General features: G+C 34.6%; 1 protein-coding gene across 1 annotated transcript in view; it reads left to right on the forward strand.

The window, feature by feature from the left end:
• Nucleotides 1–4,198: 4,198 nt before the first annotated feature.
• Nucleotides 4,199–20,868, forward strand: part of COL9A1 (collagen type IX alpha 1 chain) — a 143,559-nt gene continuing 126,889 nt past the window's right edge. Inside the window, exon 1 of the mRNA XM_079146528.1 lies at nucleotides 4,199–4,850. The gene's annotated coding sequence lies outside the window, so the exon portion shown is untranslated. The remainder of the gene's footprint in view (nucleotides 4,851–20,868) is intronic.

The raw sequence follows: 20,868 nt of genomic DNA on the forward strand, positions 1-20,868 counted from the left end.
TGAAAATGTTATTTTTCTTTAATGTTTGAAAGACATTTTCACAGAATTCTGGACTAACCTTTCTTTCAATCTTTTTTGGGACCTAGTTCACTTTTTCCTTGCTTGCATTGTTTCCAACAAGAAATCTACTATTATCTTTGTTCCTAATTATGTAATGTGTGATTTTTTTCCTTCTGCCTGCCTTTAAGATGTTTTCTTCTTTCCTATTTTAAAACAATTGTTGTTGATATACTCTGGTAGTTTTGTTCATCATTTTTTCAGTTTTTTCATTGGTTCATGAATCTATGGGTTTATAATTTTCATTAAATTTTGGGATATTTTGGTTATTATTTCCTCATTATTTCTCTCTGCCTTTCCTTTGTGAGTTGTAAGTGCACATATAGTAGATAGCTTTGAGTAATCCAACAGCTTATTCATGATCTATTGTTTTCTTTAATTTTTCATTTGTGTTTCATTTTGTATCATTTTTATCGCTCTAGTGTTAAACTCACTTTTCTTCTACATGCTTACTCTGCTGTTTATATTTTCCATTTTGCACATTATAGTTTTCCTCTCTGAAACAGAAATAGCTAAGTAGAACTGTCTTTAACATCTTAAAGAAAAAAATAGACCTGTGGATATTGACCCAGAAATGATAAAGATGACAATTAACATGTGTAGACAAGTATATCAAAGAAAATTTAGGAAAAGATATTTTCCTGCTTCTTTGAATTCCTGATAATTATTTATTTTACAGTCAACATTGTAAATTTTACCTTCTTGAGATTTGGATATTTGTGCATTCCTCTGTATATTCTGGAACTTAAGTTTCTTGGAAACAGTTTGATCCTTTTAGATCTTGTTTGTATGCTTTAAAAGGAACAACTTTTAATCTAAGGTTTTTTTCCTCAATGTGAAGCACAACCCTCATGAGGAGTTTTCTTTCCTTCCTCTCAAAGAGACTTAAAATAGAAAAGACCTGGACTGGCATATATCTAAATGCAAAAACTATATGCAATATATTGAATGTACCTTATTCAAAATACTTGGAACCAGAAGTGTTTCAGATTTTGGATTTTTAATATTTGTATATACACAATGAGTTATTTTGGGAACAGGATCCAAGTCTCAAAAGGAAATTTGTTTTTCACATATACTTTACACATATGGCCCAAAGGTAATTTTATACAATTTTTAAAATACTTTTCTACATGAAGCAATTTCATGGTATGAAATTATCCAATGGTAGTGTCATGTTTGTGCTCAAAAAGTTTCAGACTTTGGAGCATTTCAGATTTCATGTTTTTGATAACTAGGGATGTTCAACCTGTATTTCATATAATCCAGTGGGGTCTATTTTATAAAATTTGGCAAAATGAAAGGTCTATTGAATTAATAACCTGGAGAATTGAATTCAAACCATATGGGCAGAAACTGGGCAAGATGTGTAACTACCCTAGTCCTCAGGGTGCCTTGCACAAATCCAGCTTTAATAATTGTACCTGGTTTTTTACATATATTATGTTATTTAATAAAGCAATAATTTATGTTAATAATAATGTTTAATTTAAAATTCTGTGCCTCTGAGAAAAAAAGCAAATAAAACCCATTTAATCCTCAAAGAGTTAGTCTATTATTTTTAGGCTTTCTAGACACAGAACAATAATAGAGTAAATTATGTCCTCTCTGACATCAGTTTAAAGCATCTGTTTATTATAAAAGTAATGCTAATTTGGGGCAATATAAAAATATATATTAAAAAGTGTTAATTTGTAGCAGGCATTGAGGAAATACAACTATGAGGAAAAGAAGACAAAACCCTTGCTATTGTGGAGTTTTAGGTTCTAATGCAGGATGATGGACAGTACTATACCATATGTATAGTATATTTTGAAAGAATCATACGATCAAGTTCAAATTAGTGAGATGTTTGTGGAAGTGATTGGCACCACTTCCTGATCTACATTAAAAAATTTCCCACGTATGATGTTCTCTTGCTCCCTGTTTGCTGGTTAGATGCCAGCTCTTAAGGAAGCCTTAGAAGACATGTGTTGAAGATGGTAGAGGCTCCATGAGCCTGAATCTCTTAATGATCTTCTGGATAGTACATCACACGTTGCACTCCTAAAATCATCCATTTCTGGGCTGGGGTTGTAGCTCTGTGGTAGTATGCTTGTCTAGCATATGTGAGGCACTGGGTTTGATCAGCACCACATAAAAATAAATAGATAAAATAAAGATATGTATCCATCTATAACTAAACAAAAAAAAAATTATCCACTTCTCAGCAACCTGTCACTGCCAGTAATTGCATTAATATAGGAACAAAAAGAATTCAATGTATTTGATTAAGCACAAAGATTTCAGGGTTTATGCCTTAAAACAGCTAAGGTTCCCTTAACTAATAAAATAAATAACATTCTTTATCAGGTTTGAGAGATGCTCATCTACTTCTAGTTCACTGTGGATGACTTCGGAATCAGAAATTGGTTTTAAATTTATTTAATTTACCTATTTTGTATTTTATCTTTTTATTTTCTCATATCTATCTGCCTATATTAAACTATCCTTCTATTTTGTGAGAGCAAAATTTTATTGGTGGGGGTTAAATTTGTCTTTTAACTTATTTTGAGTATGATTTGGCAGGATTGTGTTTAATATTTCTCCAACTATATTTATCAATGCTGTCTTGTTTATTTCCTTTTTTTCCCCTTCTCTTACTGTCTCTTTCCCTCTTCTATGCCCTCTTCCTCCCTTTCTCTGTATTTGTGATCTATTGGTATCAGATGTACACCAAATTTGTAAAATAAGTTTGGAAGTTCTTTTTGCTTATCAGTTCTATCACATGATATTTTAAAAGAATTTATTGTTAAAACCATTTGGCCTTACAATCTTTTTATGTTTTCCCAGAAAAAATTACTCATTAAGATAGGATATTCTTTTTCTTATATTTGGGATTGCCTGTTGGTGAGATACAAATTTAGAGCATATGGTTACAAATGGCATAATCAAGATAAGGATTCCAGCAAACAGTTCTCTAAAGGTAACAATCTGTTTTTATAAATACATTTCTACATAAGATTTCAAATATATATGAAAATAGAAAAGGATAATAAATGTTGAAACCCTCACCACTCATCTTTGTCAAATCTGAGCATTTTGTCTTTTTTTTCCTTTGTGATTTTTAGTGGAATTACTGCTTTGGAACTGAATATTGATTTTGCTTTTTTGGTTAACCTCATATGTTTATTTTTAGTTTTTGGTGGTTTTGGAGATTAAACCCAAGGCCTTGTGTATACTAGGCAAATGCTCTGCCACTGAACTACATTTTAGCTACATTTTGATGGAGTTATTTCTTATCATCTTGGAATGTTTACTTTGAAAGTGTTATAATTTAATGATTTTTTAAAGTAATTTTATATCAAAACAAGTTACATATGTGTACATATATATATATACATACATACATATATAATACAAACTAATTATGAGCTTAGATGTGCAGGCTACATGCTAGTAACATTACTTTTCTTTTAGTTATTATATAGGTGATATAATAAACTCTTTAATAGTTCTGGTTCTTCTAAGCAAACAAAACCTGAATTCATACTCTGCCTTTTAAAAACAAATGAAACACAGAGCAGCTCCCTTGCTGCGATCTATTGAAAGTCAGCCCTCGACACAAGGGTTTGTAAAAAAAAGAAAAATTGTTTAAAAAGAGAGAAAAGAGAAACAATAAATAAAAAAAAATGAAACAAATCATCTAAATTTTGGCTCATCTGTGCAACTCTGGACAAGTTACTGTCCTAAATTTCTTCAGTTGTAAAATACGAAACTGAATAATGGCAACATTATGGTATTGTTGTGTGCTTTGTTGTGAACAAAAAGCATATAAGGTGTTTGGCTTATCATCTATTGCATGGAATGAATTCAATACAAAATAAACTATTATTTGATTTTCAGACTAGTCTTCCTTTATGTTTTGACCTTAAGCAAATTTAATTCTGTTCATAAAATGATGTGTCTTTACCTCCTATGTAGACGATAACCTATTATATTTGCTCTTTTGAAAAAAGGGGAGGTGCCCAATTTGCTGTGACTTCTCAAGTTTACTCCATCCTCCACCTTCCAAGTTTTCCTTTGGATCAGGTATATGCCTGATTGGAGGGAGATGTATCACTTGACGTGGTCACACCACAGGCTGATAAAAGGAAACATATTAGTGAGTCTAGTCTTTTTTATTAGCAGAGAGAAAGGCATATGGTTACTGTACACACAGTTTCTCTAACAAGTGAGGGGTGGCTCATTTTTCAGTCCTATTTAGTCATCATAAAGTCACTTAGGATTGCTAAGTGCTCCCAAAGTTAGGATGCTTGCTCTGTGTTTGATAACAGATCAGAGCTTCATCAACTTGAAAATGAACGAATAGTTCTTGACCTTCTATAACAAAGCAATGCTATTTTAAAATGAAATGAATGTACAAAAATGATTCTATTGACAATGCATCTTTTCCTCTGTTAGGCACAGAGCTTTTGAAGTAATGGAAACGTGATGGCAAATTTTCCAGGGCATTTAGCTTTCAGTCATAGCACTTAGGGCAGATTACTGGTTGCTAAAATATGAATATAAAAACACCTGACTCACTAAATTATTTCCTAGAATAGTTAGCTGGGTGGAGGCTCATGAAGTTAATAACTAAACCCAACCCTCAAGTCTATTGGCAAAGGGCATATTTAAGCTTAGTGACTCTTGTATCCACCCAGAAAGATAAAGGAGTCTTTGATATCCTGCTTGGTTGACTGGAAGAGGAAAATGACTCATTAGTCACCTGGGACACTGAATGAGCGGCCTGCATTGAAATATTTTGAAAGGTAAGTTGAAGTACTAAACCAGTCTTTCAGACTGTACTACAACAAGCCTGAGACAGATGGTGATTCAAGAAATAAGACTAAAGAAGAGAAATTCTTGTGCAAAGAAAACAGCAGAGCAAATAATCTTTGCATTAAGAAGATGTGAGTCAAGGTTATACTGGCTTAGAAAAACTAGTTATATGCCTAAGGTAAATGAAGCATCTGTTACAGTGTCTGGCTGGTATGTAGTGTCACTCAGTATGTTTCTTCTCTTCATCTCTGATCTTTGCCTTTTGTTTGTTGATTGGTTTAAAAGAAAGATATCTTTATATAGTTTCATATAAGTTCATGTTTCTAAGGTATAGTGTCTAAAGTCTAGCTCTTCATGTTCTACTTTTAACAATAATCAAATATGACATCAAATTTAGTCATCTGTATCAAATTTCTGCCACATGGTTCAGAAATTATTAGGGGACAGCATTTCGGAATGAAGACTGTTAGCTCCCTTTGGTATACTTACTATGATTTTGCCAAAAACAACTGCCTGTACAATAGCCAGAATATAAATTTTGAAAATATCACTGGTCAGTAGTTACTTACTTTTGAATGCTAAAGTGCCAAGTGTTGACATTGTAAGTTTGAAGCCAATCTTTCTGGTTCTTTTCTGAAGAAAATAAATGATGCTTTGGAATATTAGCAAATTGGAGCAATTTTTCATCTCTTCCACAATAAATAATTCCTCTGGCTAGAAAAAAAATGATTCTACAAACATTATTAAAAGTCATTTCATTCTGAATAAGGGTAACTAGTTCTCTGATGCATAAAATATACATTAGAACGAACAATCTAGAATATTTGACACTTTTTCAACTCCACCCAGTCACCCATTTCATGTTTAAGTGTCATTGTATATATTTAGTACTTCATTAGACTTAATGAAGTATATATGAGATAACCTCAATATACTTTTAGTTGGCAAATTTAATAATGTATATCTTGATATTTTTCTGAAATAAAGTTTCTCTTTTCTAGCATATGCTAATATTGCTGTCTTTTAGAACAAAATATTCGTTAAAATAAAGGATTTATTTGACAGAATATAATACAGAATTTTGACAGGTTGCATTTTTAACTCTTGAGAATCTTCTTCCTATTTTGCACCCTCTTTTCCTGCAACTCTACTCCAACAAATACCCTTTTGAGGGAGTTTAATCATAGCAGATACAACCTTGTTGTTGGGCCAGTCCAGCTACAGACAGGATGTAACTTGCAAGAAGGAGAATCTCTGGTGTGCCAGAAAGATTGCCCTGTCAGTTGAGAAGCAAGTCTGCTTCTTTGCTTTGCTACTAAGTATATCTGTGCCTGCAGAAGTAGGCCACTGTAACTCAGGATCGTGAGGAGCTGTGACTGAGACCAGACCCTTTGTAAGGAAGAGTGGAAGTACAGGATGAAGGATATTGAAGGGGAGAAGTCATTCCCAAAAAGCAGGCGAAAGAAAGAATAGTCTGAAGATTTCAAAGATTTGGCAACTTTATCTTCTTAGATAGGGCTAGTGTGTGTATATATGGGTGTGTGTGAATGTGTATACAGGAAGGAACGAGCATTGTGAAATAACCCCAAACACCACTGGTCAGCCTGTCTCCCTTTGAAAGGCAACAATAAAAAACCACTTTGAATAATTTCATAACAGGAAATAACACAATGGAAACTAGAGAATCGTGACATGGAAAAATCTAATAACTTAGAACAAAAGAAACTAAATAATTGATTAAAATACTAAGAATAGTTGAAGTTGAGACTATAGGGAGTTTCAGATACCCAGGCACTAAGCAAGATATTGAAAGTAAATAAGAGTTCACCCTTTGCTAGATTTTCAAATGTATCAATGAATTTTTAGTGCTCTCATCTTCAAATATAATGATAAACTGTATTCGCTTTGTATTGTAACTTTCTTAAATTCAAATAAGTAAAGGATCAACAAAGCTTTGAATGTATTGGTTTGAGAAAAAGGTGTTGTTAGTTTAAAAGATCAAAATACTGAAGATGAATGGGCTACTGTAGGATTAAAAAAGTTATATTTTTGCTTTAGTTAAATTAGAACAAGTTTGTCTTAGTATTATGTAGCAGAGATGCCTTGTGTGGGACTAGTTATTAGAGAGCCAGTAATGTGAAGAAAGAGCCTACAGAGTGGGAGAATATCTTTGCCAATCATACTTCAGATAGAGCACTAATCTCCAGAATCTATAAAGAACTCAAAAAACTCTACACCAAGAATACAAATAATCCAATCAACAAATGGGCTAAGGAAATGAACAGACACTTCACAGAAGAAGATGTACAAGCAATCAATAAACATATGAAAAAATGTTCAACATCTCTAGTAATAAGAGAAATGCAAATCAAAACCACCCTAAGATTCCATCTCACCCCAATTAGAATGGCGATTATCAAGAATACAAGCAACAGGTGTTGGCGAGGATGTGGGGAGAAAGGTACACTCATACATTGCTGGTGGGGCTGCAAATTAGTGCAGCCACTCTGGAAAGCAGTGTGGAGATTCCTTAGAAAACTTGGAATGGACCCTCCATTTGACCCAGCTATCCCACTCCTTGGCCTATACCCAAAGGATCTAAAATCAGCATACTACAGAGATACAGCCACATCAATGTTCATAGCTGCTCAATTCACAATAGCCAGACTATGGAACCAACCTAGATGCCCTTCAATTGATGAGTGGATAAAGAAACTGTGGTATATATACACAATGGAATATTACTCAGCCATAAAGAATGACAAAATTATGGCATTTGCAGGCAAATGGATGAAATTGGAGAATATCATGCTAAGTGAGATAAGCCAATCTCAAAAAGCCAAAGGACGAATGATATCGCTAATAAGTGGAGGATGACACATAAAGGGGGGGAGGGAAGGGTTAATGTTAGGGTTAGAGTTAGGGTTAGGGAGGGGGGCAAGTATGGAGGAAGAAAGCACTGTATAGAGGGTAAAGAGGGGTGGGAGGGGTGGGGGGAAGGGGAAAAAATAACAGAATGAATCAAACAACATTATTGTATGTGGATTTATGATTACACAAATGGTATGCCTTTGCACCATGTACAAACAGAGAGGCAACATGTATCCCATTTGTTTACAATAAAATAAAAAAAAAACAAACATTCATTTATTTTGATATATATATCTACTAAGAACACTATCATGAAAATCATTTAGACCCATATCTAACCTAGATGCTTCTAAGAAGAGGATACTGAAGTAACAAAATATCACAAAATAGTACCATGATGGAAAGTGTTAAGGAATAAGTTTTTTTTTCCCTAACAATTCTAACTATTTTCTTAACAGTCTATCAAGACCCACATTTCCCTTTTTTCTTTTTAGGCACAGAACACATGTTTGTCTTACCATGAATTCTTTCTTTGGTGGCCTTTGACTTTTTTTTTTTAATTGACCTGTTGTATTTTGAGGAAGAATGTCAAATAAAGGAAGAAGTGTGCAGAAGGACTTGAAGATGTATTGCTGCTGAAATAAATTTCATCCATTTTCCAGTTTTCTCTGGTGGGAGGCTGGCTAACCATCATTTGTATTTGTACCTACTACCCTTCCGTAGTTAGTGGAAATGTGTGAGAAACTAAAGCCTACTGGCATCTCTTCACATACTTGATGTTTAGAGCTTGTTTATTCTGAAAAATTTGCAACATAAGTTTTATTTATAAAATGCACCTATTATTATATTAATTCTTCCTTTATCACTTTCTTTTCCATTCTTACTTCCTTTGCTTCAATTTGATCATATTGTCCTTCATTTACTGACATATTTCCTAAACTTTATTTTTTATTTACTTATTCTTTTGTGATGCTGGGCATTGAATGTAGGGCCTTGCACATGCTAGGCAAGCATTCTACCATGGAGCTGTATCCCTAGCCCCCCTCCTACATGTAATTTTTATATTGACAACTGACTCCTTGGAAATTGGGAATGTAATGATTCTATCTTTTAGGGAGCTTTACCTTAATGCTGTAATGTTTTGTGAATAATGGTTGAGATATTTAATAAATCATGTCTTTGAAATGATCACTGAAGAGACTGCCTTTTTTATTTGAAATAACTTACAACAAACTGATGACAAAATTGTACAGAAATCTATTTGCATTAATTTTGAAATGCCTGTTATGCTAGTGGTGGATTATATGAAAATTTCAAGCCATATTCAGGTGGTGGATAAAAAAATCTTCCAGAACTTTATTCCTCAAATAAAAACTAAGGTATTAGATGGCTGCTTCTTTGACTAAGTCTTGTACTTTATATAGCTTGTTATGTAATCAGTTATGCAATCTTTCAAAGTAGCTAAAAGGATATTGAAACAATAATTTTTCAACCTTTCCTTTTTCAATAACTAGATTACATGTTAATCAGCATATTCAAACTTCCTTTTCATTAGTTTTTAAAAAATTGTAGGAAATACTTTTCAGTGTATGCTGTGAGAGATTTTATTATAGGATTAAAATCTTTCAGCAGACAATAGGGACATGAGGCAAGGTCCAGGTATTCAATCTCATGCACCAACATTATACTTCAGGTAATTCTTGAAATGAACTACATTTATTTTCTCGCTTCTTTTTAATGGCAAAAGTAGATATGTTATAAATTTTTTGTGCCATTATCATGCCTCAGATCTTCATCCTGGACCATCCTAACCATTCTATTTCTATATTGAGGACACTACATTTTTGCACTGACAAAAAATGCAAAAGAAATTTTTTGACTTGTAGAACCTACTGTGTATAGTCTTAGTATTTGTTGGACCACTGATATGGCTTAATTTTTTGTTTTGTTTTTGTTTGTTTTTGAAAGGAGATACTTCTGTTATTAGATACTTCTCTCATTGCCACTCTGATTTCTCGCACTTGGCTGCAGATAGCTTTGTTCTTACTTTATAAATGAAACCAAAACATTAAATGGTAATACTTTGAACTTTATGTACCACAGTCTACAAATGTATCTGCTTCCACAGATGCTCTTACAATTCTCTTTCACTTTCAGTGAAGAAGTGTCCTCCTTTTTATGAAGCTGATCTATTCACCCATATTCCTAACCACAGGCTCTGCAGTGTCTTTGTGCCTTTGTCTGCTATTTTTCTCACCTTTATTTTCTAAGGATCCCTGTGTCCCTCCCATGAATGAGGATATCCCACAGGTTCAGTTAGGTTTTTTTCTTCTTTCATTGTGTACTTCACAAAGTAGTTCTTATCCAACACTCACTGCATTTGCCTCCAGCCCTGACTGCTCTCCTCAGTTCTGTGGTACCTATTCCGTGGTGTCCACAGGATGTCTTTACCTGTCTTCTTAAAGATACCTAAATCCTAAAATATTTAAAATAATTCCATTATAATCCAGAATTTAAAAAATTATCTTTGTTCCTGTATTCTCCTTATTAGTGAATGGTACTGTGATTGTCCAATCCTTAAACCTATGAATCATATTTTGTCTCTTCCCTATCTCTTACTCTGTAGTAACTAATAGCGCTGGATATAGGCAAGGTATTTTTCTGAGAGGACTAAATGTACTATTTAACCTCCACAATCTCTGTGTTATGTAGGTTGCTACTATTATCTCTATTTTATTGTTTTATTTTTTATTTATTTATTTTTTGTGGTGCTGGGGATTTGAACCCAGGGCCTTGTGCTTATGAGGCAAGCACTCTACCAACTGAGCTATATCCCCAGCCCTCCATTTTAAAATTAAGAAAAGGTAAGCACAGAGAGGCACAATAACTTGCTTATGTCACACAGGTAGTAAAAGGGTAGAGATGAGATCTAAACTAAGGCAGCTTAACCACAAGACCTCTTAACCACACTACCCTGGCCTTCCAGCATGCCAGAATCCTAAATATCTCTTCAATTCATTTCCTTCTATTCTTTCCCTCCTATTTTTGTTTGCTTAAATTTTGTGCTCCTTATTTCTTACCTGTGTAGCTTCCTACAACCTGCTGTCCCAAATCCATTTTCCAAGGTATGTTTTATTTAGTCCTCAAATTTTTTCTGGGTGTTAGTGAAGTAAAGTCTTTGTAATCTATAGATATGAATATTTGTTTCAGGAAAATTTATTCAGTTACATATTTGAGTTTTTTCCTATTTTGTGTATTATTTTTTTCCAAAATAGTGATTATTGGTATGTTGTCCATATTTGCCAGCTTTTTTCATCTTTGTTCTTATTTCATTTTATGTTATTTCCTCCAAACTGTCTTGTTTCTGACTATATTTTTATCTACATCCATTTTACCTTTTGTTTATTCTAATGAGAATTTTACCTTTGTGATAGTTTCATCTTATTCTTTTATTCATTCCCAAGTCCCTAGACTCACTTTTCATCTCCTGTTCTTCATCTCTTTTTTGATCTTTTGTTAGTTTTTCAGCAACCCCCTTTTTTTCTTCAGGAAAGTCAAATTGCCTTCAGTTTCTTTAAACCTTTGAAAAACCATTTGTTTAAAAATGAACTATCTCTCTAGGAACATATCCTGAAATTCCATGTTCTTTATTTGATTTTTGTTTATTTTTTCCTCTGTACTTTTCTTCAATATCTAAAATTTCCAGTAAATAGATATTTCAGAAACCACAAGAGGATAAAGACAGGTAGTACCTTCTAAAATTCAAAGAAATAAATGCAGATGACAAGCTTTGAGAGAGAATTTTATGAAATCAAGGATAGCCTGGATGACTTAGCAATGGAGTTCTCCTTGTATGGGAAGAATCCCTGCAGCTAATGTAGTGAAGTCAGGAGGCTTGCTTTCCAACAGTGGAACGAAGGTACGGGGAAATTGAAATGATTTCCTGCTTTGTAACATGAAAAGGTGCATGGGGAAGAGGAGAAAAGAGAAGAGGGAAGAAAGAGAGTCAGGAAACATGTCCCAAATTTGCATGCATTAATTGAGGGTGGCAGTGAGGGTAGAAGGGGGAGTGAGTTTTCTATTTAGGATTCTTAGTGGAGCTTACCTCTTTATTTCCCTGCTGAAACCCGGGGCATGCTACATCTTAAAAGCATAGAGGATCAGTTATTGAGAGACTCTTAAGCTTAGATTCCACCTTTTCTTAGTTTGTGTACCTCCAGAGGCAGACCTGAGCCAAGGACTTGGGTACTAGAGGTTTATTTGGGATGAGTTCCGAAGAAACACCAATAGGTTAGTGGGAAAGTTAAGCCAGATGGAAAGAAAGCCAATAAAGGTGAATTATCAAACAAGATATCACTGTGGGCATCTGGTGTTGGATTCCACTGAGGAACTCTAGGAAACAATTTTAGAACATGTTCCTTGGGTTATCTCACGCCAAAGTTGAAGGTGCCAGCATATTTATCTATTATCTTCCAAACAGTCATTGGTTGAGGACTGCTCCTGAAGGGCACTAATTCTCTAATATCTGCAGTCTGTTGCATGTTCACAATGAGTGGCCACTGGTGGCCAAGAAACCCTTCTGGCAAAAAAAACGGAGGCACTGGCAGATGGAAGTCAGACTAGTGTACATATATTGCCTTGTTCCTTTGTCAAGGATCAGTTGACTATTTTGGATTATTTCTGGACACTATTCTGTGCCATTGATTTATCTATCTTATCCCAGTATCTTACTGTCACGATTACTGTAACTTTAATACTAAATTTTGTCAGTATTTTGTCAGTTTTCCAACTTTATTCTCTCACTTTAGTATTGGTTGGCTGTTCTGGATCTTTTGCCTCTCTGCATAAATTTTAGAATTTGATTGCCAATATCCAAAATTCTCTTGCTGAGAATTTTTTAAGGATAAACCTTGAATCTACAGCTCAAGTTAGAAAGAACTGAAATGTTAACAATATTGAATCTTCTTATCCATGAGCATGGAATAAATAGCTTTCCATTAACTTAGTTCTTTCCTTTTTTCATCAGAATTCTTAGATTAAATAAATAGGATGAAAATAGATTTAGGCATTTGAAGACTTATATACTTATAATTTAGGAATTCCACTCTTGGTATTCACTCTATAGGAACTTTTGCACATCAAAATGAAAAATGTCTAAAAATGGTGTTTACATCATTCTTTGAATAGAAAAAAAAAAAAATCCCAACTGGAAATAACCTCAAATGCCTTCTGTGTGAATACAAGAATGAGAATATTATGGTATAAAGTGAATAAGTGGCCTTAAGAAAGAATGAAGTAGATATACATATATTGACATTTTAATCTCAAAATATAATGCTGAGCTGGGCACAGTGGTGCACACCTATAATCCCAGTGACTTGGGAAGCTGAGGCAGGAGAATTAAGAGTTCAAAGCCAGCCTCTGCAAAGTGAGGTGCTAAGCAACCCAGTGAGACCCTTTCTCTAAATAAAATACAAAATAGGGCTGGGATGTGGCTCAGTGGTCAGGTACCCCTAAGTTCAATCCCTAGTTACCCCTGCCCCCAAATATATAAAGCTGAATAAAAAGTTATCAAAGAATACTACTTCATGGTTTCATTTTTATAAAGCTTAAAAAATATAAAATTATATAATATATATAATTATATGTATCACATACATGTGGTAAACCTGCAAGGAGTGATATTCACAAAATACAGTACAGTGTTTTCTTTTTGTAGGGGAGAAAGAATCACAGGTTTTGGTTCATTCTAGTTCTTAAGCTGTGTGGTGGGTACATGAGTGTCTGTTTTGTTGTTATTTTTTAAATTGTTTGTATAAATTATACCCCATTTGTGTAATGTTTTTCATTAAATTTAATCCAATTATTTAATTTAAAAGCATATTATTAATAAGTTAGGTCTCTTTTGTTTCAGAAAACATTTTAAGAATTTAAATTTAAGAAGTAGTTGCCATCAGCTCTAATACAAATTATTAAGCTTCTAATTATTTTATACCTTATTGATACAACACACATATATACAACAGCCAAAGCAGTTTAATATAGGTATCAAAATAATGCTAGTGAAATCAAAATAACAATATCAAACCACAGTCATTTTCATCTTTAATATCTTGGATAAAGTTTTGTTTTAGTCTTCAAGTTATGCATACATAACTTGATCAAAATAGATAAAGGAATGTTCTCACAGTGGCAAAATGACAACCTTTACCCTTGTAAAATTCAGAAAATTACCCATCTTCCCTTTTAGGACACATATTATTATTTCTACATTTGTGGTTGGGAACCATAGAAACCATGGCTGAAAACATTGTTGGAACAAGCAAACATGACTATTTTTAAAATTATGATGATTTAGAATATAATCAGCACCAAACTAGTAAGTTGTATGGAATTAGGTTGATGATATATGTGGTGTTGAATGGATCCTGGCAACCTCTGATCAAATGCCTTCCAATTAAACATCACAACAGCTTCAGGGTGTGAGTCCTCTGAGCCAGGACATGGATAAATATTTACATAAATCTGCTGCACAGCTGTACTCTATTATATTAGTAGTCTGTGTGGAGGAGCAGATCACACTCTATAATGGGAATGTTTTTGGGTTTCTCTACTAAATACACCTTTTAAGAAACATTTAAAAAGTTTTATTATGAAATATACATACAAAGAAATTCACAAAAGGAAAAGATAGGCATAATTATTTTTAAGGGAATACCAATATAACTTCCATTTAGGTCAAGAAGTAGAATGTAGCCAGCACCCTAGTCTATTCTTTGTACAGATAAGAAACTGAACTTCAGAAAGAAAGTTCCTGGTCTATGGTACATACAGAATACTGTCTGAACTTTCTTTCAAGAGAGTACTAGAGATATGACTTCTCCTGTTGCAGTAATCCTGAAAGAGGGCAGTCTAAACAGTCAGCTGGAGGGTGGGACAAGTATAGACCTGAGAGTTAGGCTACCTCAGTTTTACTCTGTCATTATCTAGCTATGTGACCTGGGGTAAGTCATTCACCTTCTCTGGGGCTCAGTTCATCATGTATAAATGAGGTTGTTGATCAGTAATTTTCAACTTGAGGTTTAAGGACCATCCTAAGTTCTTGTTTTAAATGCAGATTCCTAAGCCTCATTTGAATCTCCTTGCTTGAGAATTTGTGTTTTTAACATACGTGACTGAGGACCCTTTAAATTCTAGGGTAGAGTCTGAACTTCTGAACCTTAGTTATCTCTCGTCAGAGCTAAGTGTCTTCTTAGTTCAGAGTTCTGTGGATTTTGCTAATAAAAATGAATACAAAGCCAATAAAATTTAGGATGCTAAATAAACACTGATTATTGTTGTTATGAACAGACAGCAATAATACAGGTGTAAGGCACTAGCTATAAAGATAGCTTGAAATTGTTTGATATAGCCTGAATGGGATTGTATTCATATCATTAAAAACTATTAATACAGCATAGCAGGAAAATCAGCATAGTCTCTCGACAGGACATAGCAGCATCCGTATGATCAAAAATGGGTATACTGAGTGCCATTCAGTCTTATTAGGAAAACTAAGTAGTTGTTTATACTCTCAAAATAACTTTAAAAGTCAGTTCATTTAATTATAAAATATGCTAAATATATTCCCTAACAGATTGGAGACAATCTGTTGGCTGATTTATTTTTAATTTGATATTGCATTCCTTACATGTTTTTCAGATTCTTTTGTGACTATTTAGGGGGAAAACATTTTGATACTATTTAATACCTTCCTAGGATCATTCTTTATATTTCGAGCAAATTATGTCACCTGATTAATTACTCTCATTTTTTGTATTTTATTTTTCATGGAAATAACCAAACTCAAATTGTGTAACCATTCTGTCTTTTTCCATCCAACAGACTCTGCAGTTGTCTCAAACCTATACCTGGTGTACTGCAGTCAGTAAGAAGACTCACAAAACAGCAGGGACAAAAACTTCCAGACTGATGCTTGACCAAATACTGGTACTGCAGTCTAACCATGTAGCCCATAAAATTAACCCATCAAAATTTTTCACTCCTGGTTTGTTTGGCTGCATTCACCTGAGATCTACTGAGGGGAACCACTGTTTCTGCAGCTGAATACTGCTGGCAGTTTGTGTTGCACACTGTGGTTGCTTTTACTTTTTTGTATCAGCAGATACAGAAGCTAGTGAGAATCTAGCTCATCTGTTCTTTAGTTACCAACTTTTTCTTTCCTTAGTGTATACATTTCTCTCTGATCAATAGCTTATTATAGTTCCCATAGCAGTGAACTCTTAACTTACAGCCTTATACACTGATTTTGTTACAGATTACCTTTTGAAAGAAAAGGACTAAAATTAAAAGCAGCACTTAGGGTTTAAAAAATACATTTAAAAATATTTGACTAAGAGCCATCTGAAGTTTAAAAACAGTAGCAACAAAAAGTATTTTGGAAGAAAATTTTAGAAGTTCAAAGTAAATATTTTGGACATGATTTGGAGATAGGCATTTACTTTATACTCTATCTGCTGTCCAAGTTTTTAATAATATATATTACATTTTACTTTCTGGGGTATTTTATTCATTGTTATTCTTGAAAATTGCAATTATTGGTTGATTATTAACTCTGATTATAACCTTGCCAAGGCCAAGGTCATGGGCTTAATTCTCAATTGGACCACTCAGTGCCACTTGCCTTGGGGCCTGTAGAACCAATCCCAGGCGGTCTGTAGCCATTGTGCACATGGATGTAATTGGAGGCACTCTAAAAGAATAGATAGACATATGCAAATCTGTAGTTATTGCGACTCAATCAGAAGTTCATACAGCCTATTCACAGTGATCCAGTAATATACACAAAAGCACACTGAAAACAAATGCTTTTAAAATTGATATCAATTATTCTTTCCCCCTCAAAAAAACAAAAGAAAAGGGAAATTCTAACAAAAATGTCCTTTTATATTCTTTCTCTTACATCTTCTAATAATTTCTCTATCATTTTATATATTTTTTTTCAGAATAACCTTTTAATTTTAGTTCCAAAATGATGTCTCAAATTTTGCTTCTGGCTTCCTGCTCCTCCCTATTTGACAGACAGACACGTCTTCTTGTGCAGTGCCAGTCATATCACTGAGACACATGATGAAGTTTAGAGTAAACAGATAAGGTAATATTGGGTACCTAGGCAGCAGGGCTGCTTTCAACTCTTGCAAAGTCGTATTGTCACCATCAAGGATCCTTCACTAACCTTAAGTACATGGTCTACATGTTCCAATATGATTTGATTCATGGCAAGTTCAATAGCACAGTCAAAGCTGAGAAATGAGAAGCTTGTCATCAGTAAAGCCCATCTCCATTTTCTAGAAGCAAGATGCTAGCAAACAGAGTGATCCTGGTGCTGAATATGTTGTGTGGAGTCCACTGATATCTTTGCTACCATGGAGAAGACCAGGGTTCATTTGAAGTGTGGAGCTAAAAAGATCATTCTCCCTGCCCCTTCTGAGGATGCCCCCATGTTTGTGATGGTGTGAATCATGAGAAATTCAACAACTCCCCCAAGACTGTCAGCAATCAAGGTTGTCTTGCACTACCAACTACTTAGCCTCCTTGACCAAGTTCATCCATGACAACTTTGGCATTGTGGAGGGACTCGTGACCACAGTCTATGCTATTACTGCCACCCACAGAACCATGGACGGCCCTTCTGAGAAACTGTATTATGATAGCTGTGGAGTTGCCAAGATCACTATCCCTTTGTCCACTGGTACAGCCAAACCTATGGATAAGGTCATTTCTGAACCTAATGGGAAGCTCACAGGCCTAACCTTCTGTGTGCCCATGTACAATATATCTGGTATGGCTCTGAGCTGCCATCTGGAGAAAGCTGCTAAATATGATGACATTAAGAAGGTGGTGAATCTGGCATTGGAGGGTCCCCCCAAAGAACATCTTGGGCTATACCAAGGAGCAGGTTGTCTTCTGTGATACCCATTCTTCCACCTTCAGTGCTGGGCTTTGCATGGCTCTCAGTGACCACTTTGTCAAGCTCATATCCTCAGATGACATTGCATTTGTCCACAGTGGCAGGATGGCTAACCTTATGTTCTATCTCCAAGAAGTAAGAGCCCTGGACCACCAGCTTCAGCAAGAACATGAAAGGAAGAGTCCTTCAGTTGCCGAGGCATCCCTGTCCCAGTTCAGTCCCCCAACACACCAGGAATCTCTCCACTTTGATTTTCATTCCAGACCCTCTGAAGAGGGGAGGGGCTTCGGGAGCTGTACTTTGTCACATACCATCAATAAAATCTACTGTACCCAGCTGCCCCACCTCCTTCCATTTTTTGTTTTTTACTTCTGGACACCTTCAATCAGACAGGCAAGATGTCTGAAGGAACATAGAAATAAATATAATTTTTATATTGTGCTTCTAGAACATTTTAGATTAGGTCATAATTTTGGAAAACTTTGAGATATCTGACACCCAAGTAATTGAATTTCTCACTATTCATTTTACTTCTTCTTCTTTTAACAATGATTTCAAAGTATGATTAGTATTCTGATAAGTGGTTGGGAAACTTTTGGTTTGATGTTGAAAAATTTCAGTTATGTGATAAATAACTTAAGATCATTTGGCTGGTGTAATTATGAAATGGCAAGATGGATAATTATTGGATACTTCAGTTTCAGGTTGTACTTTAAGAGCAGTTTTTAGAATAGGCCACCCATTATTTGTTGCTTCCTGTTTGTCCATGGATAACTCATTGCAACAGAGACACCTCAGGCTTTAAGGGTTTGAACTAAGTGTTCTTTATCAGTACTACTGTTTCAACTAATCTCTTACCAACTTTCTGACAGGGATGTCTGTTCAGATATTATTAAGGTCATATAAGAAAGAGCACAGAACAGTTCATTCGTTGTTGAAAACTGAGCTCTAAAAAAATATGGCATTCTCTAACACAGTTTGCCATTTCGCAGCATTTAGACAGTTCTTATTCCTTCCCATTTCAATGAAACAGCTGATGGAAGGAATTTGTAAAAATTTTGTGTCAGAAATTGGTAGATTGGATCCGTAAGCCTTAAGTAATGATTTTCATAGATTCACAGGTTGGCAAACTGGATAGCATCACACTCTTGTCTTTTGTAACTATTTTCATTTTATGCTGCTTTTTACTTTTTCATTTTCAAGTCTTTCTTCATATTGTCTTAAATAATTAAAAGTATGTTGAGTTATTGTTTTAGTTTGCTTTCTGTTACTATGACTGAATGTTACAGACTGGGTGATTTATAAAGAAAAGAAGTTTATTAAGCTTATGATTCTGGAGGCTAAAAATGTCCAGGCATCTTGTGGGGACCTCCTTCCTGCATCATAACATGGAATAGAATATCACATGAGACAAAGCAAGCAAACCAGAGAGATGGCTTTTGTAACAAAGCCACTCCTGAGATAAGCTATTAATCTATGAATGAGTTGATCCCATTTACCTCCTAATCATCTCCCAAACGTCTCACCTTTCAAATACCATTAACATATGACTTTGTATTAAGTTTCTAACACATGAAATCTGGGGGACACATTCGAACCATAATAATTTTATAAGTAATTTTTTCTGTAAAAGAAAAAAAATCAGACATTATAAATAAAGTCCAAGTCCCCTCTACCCATTCACAACCCCTAGTGGTTTTTCCAGTGGTTATCACAGTTGTTGACAGTTGATGGGTCTTCTTCCAACTCTCTTTAGGCATTCATATACATGTATATATGGTATACTTACATAGATATATGTATATACATATGAATATACAGTTAAAATGTGTCATATTGTCCTTTGTTTTTATTTTAGATCTTTTTGTGATCAGAATAGCTATTAGTTGGGTTTTTGCTACAGTTGGTTAAATTAATCTGTAGGCTTTTCACATTCCAGACTCCCTTTTCCTTATCAGGTTCCCACACATTTCTAACGATAACGCTTCACATTTTCTTTTTATTTTGGTCTCACAATATAGCCCATTGTGATAGCACACTTGTAACTCTCAAATACTTCATCTTATCACCAAATATATTCTAATCTCAGTTAGGAAATTAGTGATGATTCAAACAAAATTGGCTAGGAAAAATGACTTTTTTTGTTTTTTTATATTTCCACTCCCAGTTTGGTGACCATCATGACAGTGTTAAGCAGCATGGAATACCAGTTAGAAATTTTGGAAACAGAAGTTATATTTTTTCACCTTCTTCCCTTTCCTAGAGTAAAAGAGGGCTTTATGACCTTGAGAGTCTCAAACTATCTTGGTAGACTTATACTCTGGGATGAAATCATTGTTTCTTTGAAATGGAAACGATAGATCAGTTTGTCAACAATTTTTGTCAGAGGCCACATTATAGCCAGGCCCTTCAGGAGATTTGTGAAAGTTAAGTATTTGTAAATGACATTATATTTTAAATAGTGTAGGGGAGTATCTAATACAGGAATTCTGGTTTCAACATATCCACCTAAACCATCAGATTGTTGAATTCTGAGTTTGCATGTTCTCTTACTGCTTTTTTTTGTCTGCCACCTTCTCCTGACTTTATATTGGCCTGGTCTTCCCCCTTTACCTGCTAGAGTTTCTGTTTGCTGCGATGACAGTTTGTGCTTTGTTTTGTCTTACTGTGGTAGTGATTGAAGTTCTCTCTCCATGACCTGTGTGTTCTGAAACATAACACAAATAGGCTCTCTTTATCTTTATTCTATCAATCTTTTTAATCTGTCAATAAACTAGTCGGTCATGGACAATCCTGGTCCTATCACATGTGTCTTGTGGGTAGGGACTGACATTACATTGTATAATCATGGCTGTCTGGGCTGATTCATTGGATGAGATTAAGGGAAAGGTGGTTTTCAGAGACAGAGGTTGTGGCTAGAGCAGGTACCCAGGGATATATCTGCCATCAGAAACATTGAACTATTTAATGGAAAGTTCTTTGATAGATGTGGCAGAATAGTTGATTATTTTCTTTTTTTCTGGAATAAGAATAACTACCTTTTCCCTTCTTTGCATATAAATTATGTGTCGTTACCAGCAGAGGCATGATGAGGGTAGAGTTGTTGGAAGCACAGACTGATATTATCAAAATTCCCTATGGACCCAGGGCAGCAACAGGAGAGGAAA

Source organism: Sciurus vulgaris, assembly GCF_902686455.1.
Source record: "Sciurus vulgaris genome assembly, chromosome: 7".
Taxonomy (NCBI): Eukaryota; Metazoa; Chordata; class Mammalia; order Rodentia; family Sciuridae; genus Sciurus; species Sciurus vulgaris.